Genomic DNA, 7923 nt, shown 5'->3' with positions numbered 1-7923 from the left:
GTGCTGCGGTGATGGTTCAGACCAACAAATGGAACAAACGGAAGCCTGTACTTGTTAGACCGATATGTACTGTCGAACACCACGACACCACCAAAGGCAACATAGTCAATGCGGGATTGTGAGTCAGCCCAGAATATGTTCCTCAAATGGCCTTCGCTGTCTTTTGTGTATTTGAAAAAGAATTCTGGGTCTGCTTTTTTCTGTGCAATCATATAGGTGAGCAAATATCTAGCGTCACTGCCTTCTATCTTGCGCTTCTTCTGGATTGAAACATGGTTGTATAGGTCTCGATCTATAAATCCAAGTTTGTCGGGACCTCCGGCATTCTTCTCCATTACATTCATAATCTGATGTGTTCGAAGTCCACCGATAGCATACTCGATGACATCGGCCTTTTGTGCATCAGTCATTCTACGATGAGCCAATAAGTAGGGAGTCAGGTCAGCAGGGACAAACAGATGGTTATGCTTGTCCACAAAATTCTTGACGAACCAGAGGCCACTGCTATCTTGTAGCTCAACCTGAAAAAGAGCGGGACACCCACACCGAGAAAGACACCTCGGTGTTCTTTTCCTTTCAGCTCTGTTAAAGTGCTTAAGGGCCCGCCATCCTTGTTTGCAGCACTTGTATGTCCTTCTGTATGCATTTTGTTTCGGACCCAGACCCCTGTACTTCAGATCATCCTTTCTAACACCAAACCCTTTTTTTCTCGCATAGCCTACGTAGAACATGTAGGCTTCTTCCTCAGTCCTGAAAGTCTTCTTCACAATCTCTAAGTATTCCATACACTCATTCAGGTCTGAACCAGCCATGCCTTTATTATCAATTCCTTTACCTTGCATATGTACATCATCCATGTCTATGCCATCCTTGCCTGCATCCTCATTATCCTTATCATCCATGCCTTTGCCTTCGTTGCCTCTATGACCCATGTCCTTGTCATCCGTGCCTGTATCACCCAAGTTTTTGCCATCGTTGCCTTTATCATCCATGTCGTTATGCTACCAGCGAAAGCAGATAGTCAATGTTACGGATGGATAGCACACGTTACCGAAATTACGCACTAACTCAGTCCTTCAAAATCTGTAAGTAAATATGCCCTGACTAAATCCAGAAATTTTTAATTGATTGTAGTAGCTGTAACTGATGATCTCCTAACTAAATCCAAAGTCCACGAGTCCTTCAAATGCCCTGATAGATCCACCCTGATAGATCAATTATCTCCAAACTCCATTCAAAATTATCTCCTAACTAAATCCAAATTATCTCCTAACTAAATCCAAAAGTATCTCCTAACTAAATCCAAATTATCTCCTAACTAAATCCAAAATAAGTCCAAACTCCATACAAAATTAATTATCTCCTAACTAAATCCAAAATATCTCGAAACTCAATTCAAATGTATCTCCTAACTAAATCCAAAATAACTTTCTTTGAATCCAAATCTGCTGACAACTTTCTCATGCCACAAAACCCTAACTAAGTCCTTCAATATGTCCTAGCTACATCTAACTTACACTTCCTTTCAATCGTAATCTCGTCAGAACTTTCTGAAAACATAAACCCTAAACCTCACATGACATATCCTAAACCCTAACAAAAGCCGATCGAAATCTCGTCACAACTTTCTGAAACGATAAACCCTAAACCTCACATGACATATCCTAAACCCGAATGAAATCCGACCCCTATTGGTACTATATGCACAAGTGACCAGAAAAGATTTGAGAGGGCTAGGCACTTACAGCGAAGATCCGGCGTGAAAAAGTTGATGCACGTCGATGAGGATGATGTGGCCTCTCGGGTCGGGGAAGGTGGCGTCCGCTCGGGGAAGGAGTGGATTAGCGGCTCGGCGGAAGATCTGGCGCCGCGACCCGACTGGGGTGACTTGCGATGGAGGGAGTGAGGGGGAGTAGGAGAACGAGGGGTAGACACGGCGAGTGCGATCGGCGCCGATCGAGGGCGCCGGGGGCGATTGGCGGCGATCGAGGGTGCCGGAGGCGATCGGCGGCGATCGAGGGGTCCCGAGGTTAGGGCTCGAGAGGAGGAGAGAGGACGAACCGCTCGAACCGAAATTCAAAAGAGTACGCACGATGATTGGACCTCTATAATGAAGTGCTTTATTAATGCAATTAATTTAATTGAAAATTTTAGGACGAGAATACCCCTGGACCTAATTGGGCCGATTAAAGTTTAAAAAAAATTAGGTCGAAAATACCCTTGGGCTTAAAAAGGCCCAGTTATTCTCATCCTTTAGATCGCCCATAAAATACATGTGCTCTGGTGTATTATAATGCACCGTAAAATTTCCCATAAAAAATGACATTTCTGCCAACTATTGTTGTACCTGGTTTCAAGGAATATTTACTGCTTTCGATCTCTCCATGCAGAGACTGCAAACGGATCACAAATAATTTATTTTATGATTTCAAAACAAAGCATGTCGACTCACATAAAGTACAAAGAAAAGAGAGTAGTACTAGCAGCCAAAGCAATATCCAATTCACACTAGTCATTAATTACCTATTTGTTGCTTATATATACTCTGTCCTAGTACATACGCATTGTAGGAGAGAGCTCTTGTGATTGAAATAAAAAGATAAAAGAGACTAGGTGGGTTGTATGATGTTCTATTGGTAGCATGCATCCCTAGGACAGAGTACTAATATACAAAGCTCGATCGTCGCGGTGGATCGTAGTCTAGTGTCCCCTTGACGATCCTGCTTCCAATTTAGCTATAACCACCTGGGCTTGAGAGGCATCAAGAATAAAGTATGTGCATGCAATATTTATCTGGCTTGCAACTTCAGGAGGAGTAGGGTCTCTATGCTTCTATCCTTGCCTTGCTACATGAAAGCTCCCAGCTCCATCTACAGGTTTGGAGATGGTTCAGGTGTGTGGATCGCTCGGTACGCAAGCCAAGTCAGTAGTTAAAAAAAGAATAGGCATCAGCCCCTTTCCATCACTAGACTACAGTATGCCTTAGTATACAATTTATTGGATTTATCATCATGTAATATCCAGTCCACACCAAGAATAATCATTACTCGGTTGACTTCAGGTGTGTGGAAATATTCGGTTATGCAATTCCCATGGTCAGAACTGGTTGTCCAACCATTATAGAATGCATGATCCTAATTCCACGACTGTTTGTGTGTGTGCCCTGTCAAACACGATAAAAATTTCTCTATCACTTGTCAGCAACCATCTAGAATTATCTGTTTGGTTGTCAAATCTAATAATGGAGAAATTTTTTAAATTCCTTTTGGGTTAATGGAGGCAACCCACTAAACGTATAAAGGTTAGTATAAATCTTTGGCAAATCATACCCACTTTCGTGTATATGGTGGGTCACCCGCCGGAACATATAAGCCGTACATAGAAGGATCTCTCGCTGAAGCGGATACAGTACCGGGCCGGCCCATTAGAACACACTAGCACAAATGCCCGTGCGTTGCAACGGGAGTAAAAATACCTCAGCAACCTGTTTTAGTCACTAAAAATTGCATGATCATGTTAATCATGTTCAGAGTCTACATGAACATGCTGTAGTCCAGTCTAGTTCAAATTATTAAATCTGACATTGCTTTGAAATAATAAAAAGTATTGTTAACTTTCCATCACAACAACTGCAACAACAACAAATAAATAATAAGCTTCGACAACAAATAATTGCAACAAAAATAGCTAGCAATTTCTATCCATCTCTCTCACTGTACCTTTCCTCTGTACAATAATGGCATCACCACACAAATAATGGCAGCATCAGTACAAAGCAAAACCAACCAAATTGCTCCAAATCTCAATTCCAATCTATGTATTTCCATGTACAATTTTCCATAAGTAGAGCACATAGAGGAGCATGTATAATCCGGTCCAACACCAATCAGTTGCAAATAAGAAGTAATTCCACAATGAGGAAACTGACTTTGATTTCCTGACATAATCTACTGACGAAGCCACATGTTAGCATGAAATCTCGAGAAGATTATTTCAGAAAAGTACCAACTCAATGGCACTTATTTTGGGGCGGAGGGAGTAGGATTTAAGCAAGGTGCAGATTAGAATCTAATGAAACTTTTCCTTTATTCATCAATTCACAAAACAGAGATAATGTCGAGATGGTTGGTGACGGAGGTTTATGTGTCTATCTGGTTCTGACCAATCATTTCAGAACTTCAGAAACCGGAGATGATGTTGAGATAGTTGGTGATGGATCTTCATCACCATCTATCAGTTTATCTGAATTGGAAACACATGATTCAGAATGTATTTTTTAAAGGCCGATTATCAAAATCCTCAATAGTGGTTCATTCATCGTTGTGGTTCATTTTCTGCAACACAATAAAAAATAGACATTAAACATCTCATCAGATTGTTCAAACAATAATTCGGAAATGAAAGCATAAAGAGTTATAACCCATCTAGCTTAACATAACTATTTAATAGGTTCAGTTTCTATTCCTGTCGAATCTGAATGTAAATGCCACAATAGTTACCAACTTCATGATGTATGTATGAGGACCACAGAAACTTTCTGGAGTTTGCAGACTAATAGTCCAATTCTGGAGTTTAAATACTAATGCTCCAAAGTAAAGGTACATCATACATTTTTCTGGAGCGTTGATGAAATTTTCCAGAAACAACAGCTCATTAATATTTGGAAAAGAGGTTTGAGGTTAACCAGATCTTCAGGGAAGTTAATTCTCAATCATGTGTCAGGCGTATAACAGATTACAGCCAACCAAATGGATAAACAACTTTGAGATGACGAAATTACAGGAAATTAGCAGTATGATTGTATCTACATCAATCTACCAGAAGGCACAGGTTACAATAAGCAACTGAAGGATATACCAAATCCTATCAAAACTCATGCTCTTTTCAAATTTTAATTTCAAAAAGATTATGAAACATAACAGACATGTCGCTTTTATCTTGGCATGTGATCCCGGTGGTGCAGAATGTACAACAGCGTACCTCAGGTGAAGCGTGGGTGGTCGGCGTCCCAGCGAAGTTGGTAGAATGGCAAGATTGGAGCCTTCCAGTGAGATAATTTCGCACCAGAATTTGCAATTCAGGCGTGGCTTCCGTAGAGGGGCTCGATGCTTTTTTATGTTGCAAAGGAGGGTGATTCATGTGGAGTTCATGTCCAGCATGACTTGATGGAAGTAAGTTTGCAAAACTTGGTACAAATATTGCTGGGATAAAAACTCTCAACTCGTCACTGACAACAACTAAAACAGCATTGCTCTCCTTTCTTCCTTGTAAAATAAACCTACAATGGTACTACAATTAGTTATCCAGAAAAAAAACTCATATACCATGCCGGCCTGCATGCATGCACGATTGACTAAAATGTGGCGACAGTTAAACAAAGCTTAGATAGTACCACAAGAAAGAGCATAGCAGCAGCAAAGGCAAGAAAAAGCAGCAGCATATTGTTAACTAACTCCAGAGAGTTGTGAGAGGGCAGCCAAGGCAATCGAGCGTCCGATTAAGATGGTTGTACCCCAAGTCCTCTCATAGTTACGTCTAGCAGAGTATTGAATAACAGTTCATGATCGTCCATTGATTAAAGTGCAATATGTGAAACAAAACCCACGGTATCTCACCTCCAAGCTCCCTGCACTTTTCCCTTCTCCTGTCGGTCGTACATGCAATCAAGGAAGCGCTGCTGCTGCTCACCAGTTTCACCTCAACCTCCCATGTCCCTTCTATCTAGACAATAAATTGCAGAAATTGACCTCTCACTCTGCTTGCAAAGTTCAGCGAGCAGAGAGTTTCCTTGGGCTAATTTGAACAAACATCAATGTTTTGGAGTCTCCACCTGCAGTGCCTTGTACATTTGTTCTGACCAATCAATTGGACAATGAGCAACTGTGCGAAGAAACTGATTACATTACCCTAGAGACATGATGCCAGCGTCATTATTTTACTTGCCTGCATTTATTAGTAATCAAATATAACGTCATTACCTTTGTGACCTGCATGACTGCATAATGAAACATGGGCTTCGAATAGTAGCTATCATAGTGGCTGTCCTTGTCAGTAGTCAACACAAATCTTCTTTTCTGAAGACGATCCCATCATACAAACCTGAAGATTTTTATTAGAACTCAGCCAGATGTCCTTCGAATAGTATTATATATAAAGAGAAGCATAACTGACAATATAAAATGATTTACTAATACTATGTTGAGCTGTTTGCAAGTCAGCATGTACAGAAGGCAAAAGCATAGAGATAAAAACTACCAATACATATGCTTGAATTCATAAGATTTCCAACAAAAGCAATTCATTGGTCCAAACTTACAAAGATTTCAGTAAACATTTTTCATGGGAACTATTAAACAGTGTGTGAACAAATCAGAAAACACAAAGCAGAAACATGTTGTTTCATAGTTTTATCTTTCCTACTTGATGTATTGGTCTCCATCACACCAAGTAACTTGGTTTCCTTGGAGTTCAGGTGAGGACACCTCCGTTAGAAGGAAGACAAAGACAGCCACAACAATTGAACAGAGAAAGCCATGTTGCAATATATCTGGTAGCCAAGCGAGTCCTTCAGGATCATAGATTGATCAAGGAGTTCGTCAACATGTTGGTAACGATATCCATCGCGCTGCAGTGGCGGGGAGGGGCCGTCGAGGAAAGCAGCGGCGTGAGCGGAGCCTCGCCAGCGGGAGTCACGGTGATAGCAGAGGCATGGCAGAGGGATGGGGGAATCGGTGCAACGGCAACCAGGCGGTTCAGAAGCGGCACAGGATGAGCTCCTGGGCGTGGTTTCCGATTATTGGATCGGCGGGGCGTGCGGTGGCGGTGCGAGCTAGGGCTACAGCAAGAGCGAGTTGGGGGCGTGTCAGGGGAGACGGGTAGGAAAGATAAGGAGAGCAGCAGTTCGCCCGTCCGGGAGAGAGGATGAGCTCCGGCGGCCGGAGATGGAGTGGGTGGCGGCGCTGGGTGGAGCAGGAGCCAGGAGGATGAATCGGGGTCTATGGGCACTTCCAGTTGAGGAACAGAGGAAATAGAAAGATGCGTGCGTTCGCTTTTTTTCCGATTATCTTTTAACGAATCGTTTTTTTAACTCATGGATGGCATGGTGGGTAATTTTTAGTGAAGTTCTAGGGACAAAAGCGATGGCCATTTAGGTAAAGAAACGCACCGTTGAAGAAATAGATAGTACCACCTCGGATATTAAGAAAAATATCGAAATCAAGAAAAGACGGACAAGAAGAAACGTATTATGACATAGGAAGAAAGCGCATTGTGACGATGAACCCATGAAGTCAATCCGTGCTTTATTATTATATACTAGCAAAAAGCCCGTGTGTTGCAACGGGTAAAAATGAGAAAAATGCAAACTGGTAGGAGCTAGGGTCCTACCAGGCTTAGACCGTAGGTTGTAGGGGTGGAAGTGAGGATGGCGAGGGGTTGGGCGTGGCCGGCGGCGCGACGGCGCTGTAATTGCGCGAGGAGGAGGAGATGGCGCGGGGGCGGCGGCTAGGGTTAGGTCTCCCGGCTCCCTTCAGGAAGCGAGCCCATGATGAGCTTTTAATACGGACAAACAAATCTGGCTAGCCCTCCTATAGCCAACAACCCAACTAAAAGAACGGTTATAATATTCTTCGTGCTTAATTATATTTCCAGCTACTCAGTGTAAGTAAACTATAGAAAGCAGATCAACCATATGTTCCCTTCACACGACATGAACTTACCAGCATCCAGTTGGTTGGTGCAGCATGGCTGCGTCATGTTTCCCTGCCTTCATCCCATGTGCCTGAATCAAATTGATCCAAGTCCTCCTCGTGCGTTGGTGAAAGACACACGAAGAAGGTTTCTGCCACGCCACGGCACCCAGGTAAGGAGGAGAGGAATGCACACGACAGTGGATGCCAATGGTGATACCTTCGGTGTTATGTG

The 7923-nt window shown here is 42.6% G+C and overlaps 1 long non-coding RNA gene across 1 annotated transcript; it reads right to left on the bottom strand.

The window, feature by feature from the left end:
- Positions 1 to 3651: 3651 nt before the first annotated feature.
- Positions 3652 to 7023, bottom strand: LOC123141083 (uncharacterized). Its single transcript, XR_006470161.1, has 5 exons — positions 6421 to 7023; positions 5979 to 6099; positions 5616 to 5907; positions 4981 to 5278; positions 3652 to 4334 (listed from the first exon to the last, which is right to left on the bottom strand). It is a non-coding gene; the product is annotated as an uncharacterized lncRNA (long non-coding RNA).
- Positions 7024 to 7923: the final 900 nt, after the last annotated feature.

This window comes from Triticum aestivum, chromosome 6D (assembly GCF_018294505.1).
Source record: "Triticum aestivum cultivar Chinese Spring chromosome 6D, IWGSC CS RefSeq v2.1, whole genome shotgun sequence".
Taxonomy (NCBI): domain Eukaryota; kingdom Viridiplantae; phylum Streptophyta; class Magnoliopsida; order Poales; family Poaceae; genus Triticum; species Triticum aestivum.
Note: the sequence above shows the minus strand (reverse complement) of the source record. Positions and strands in the feature narration are given on the sequence as shown.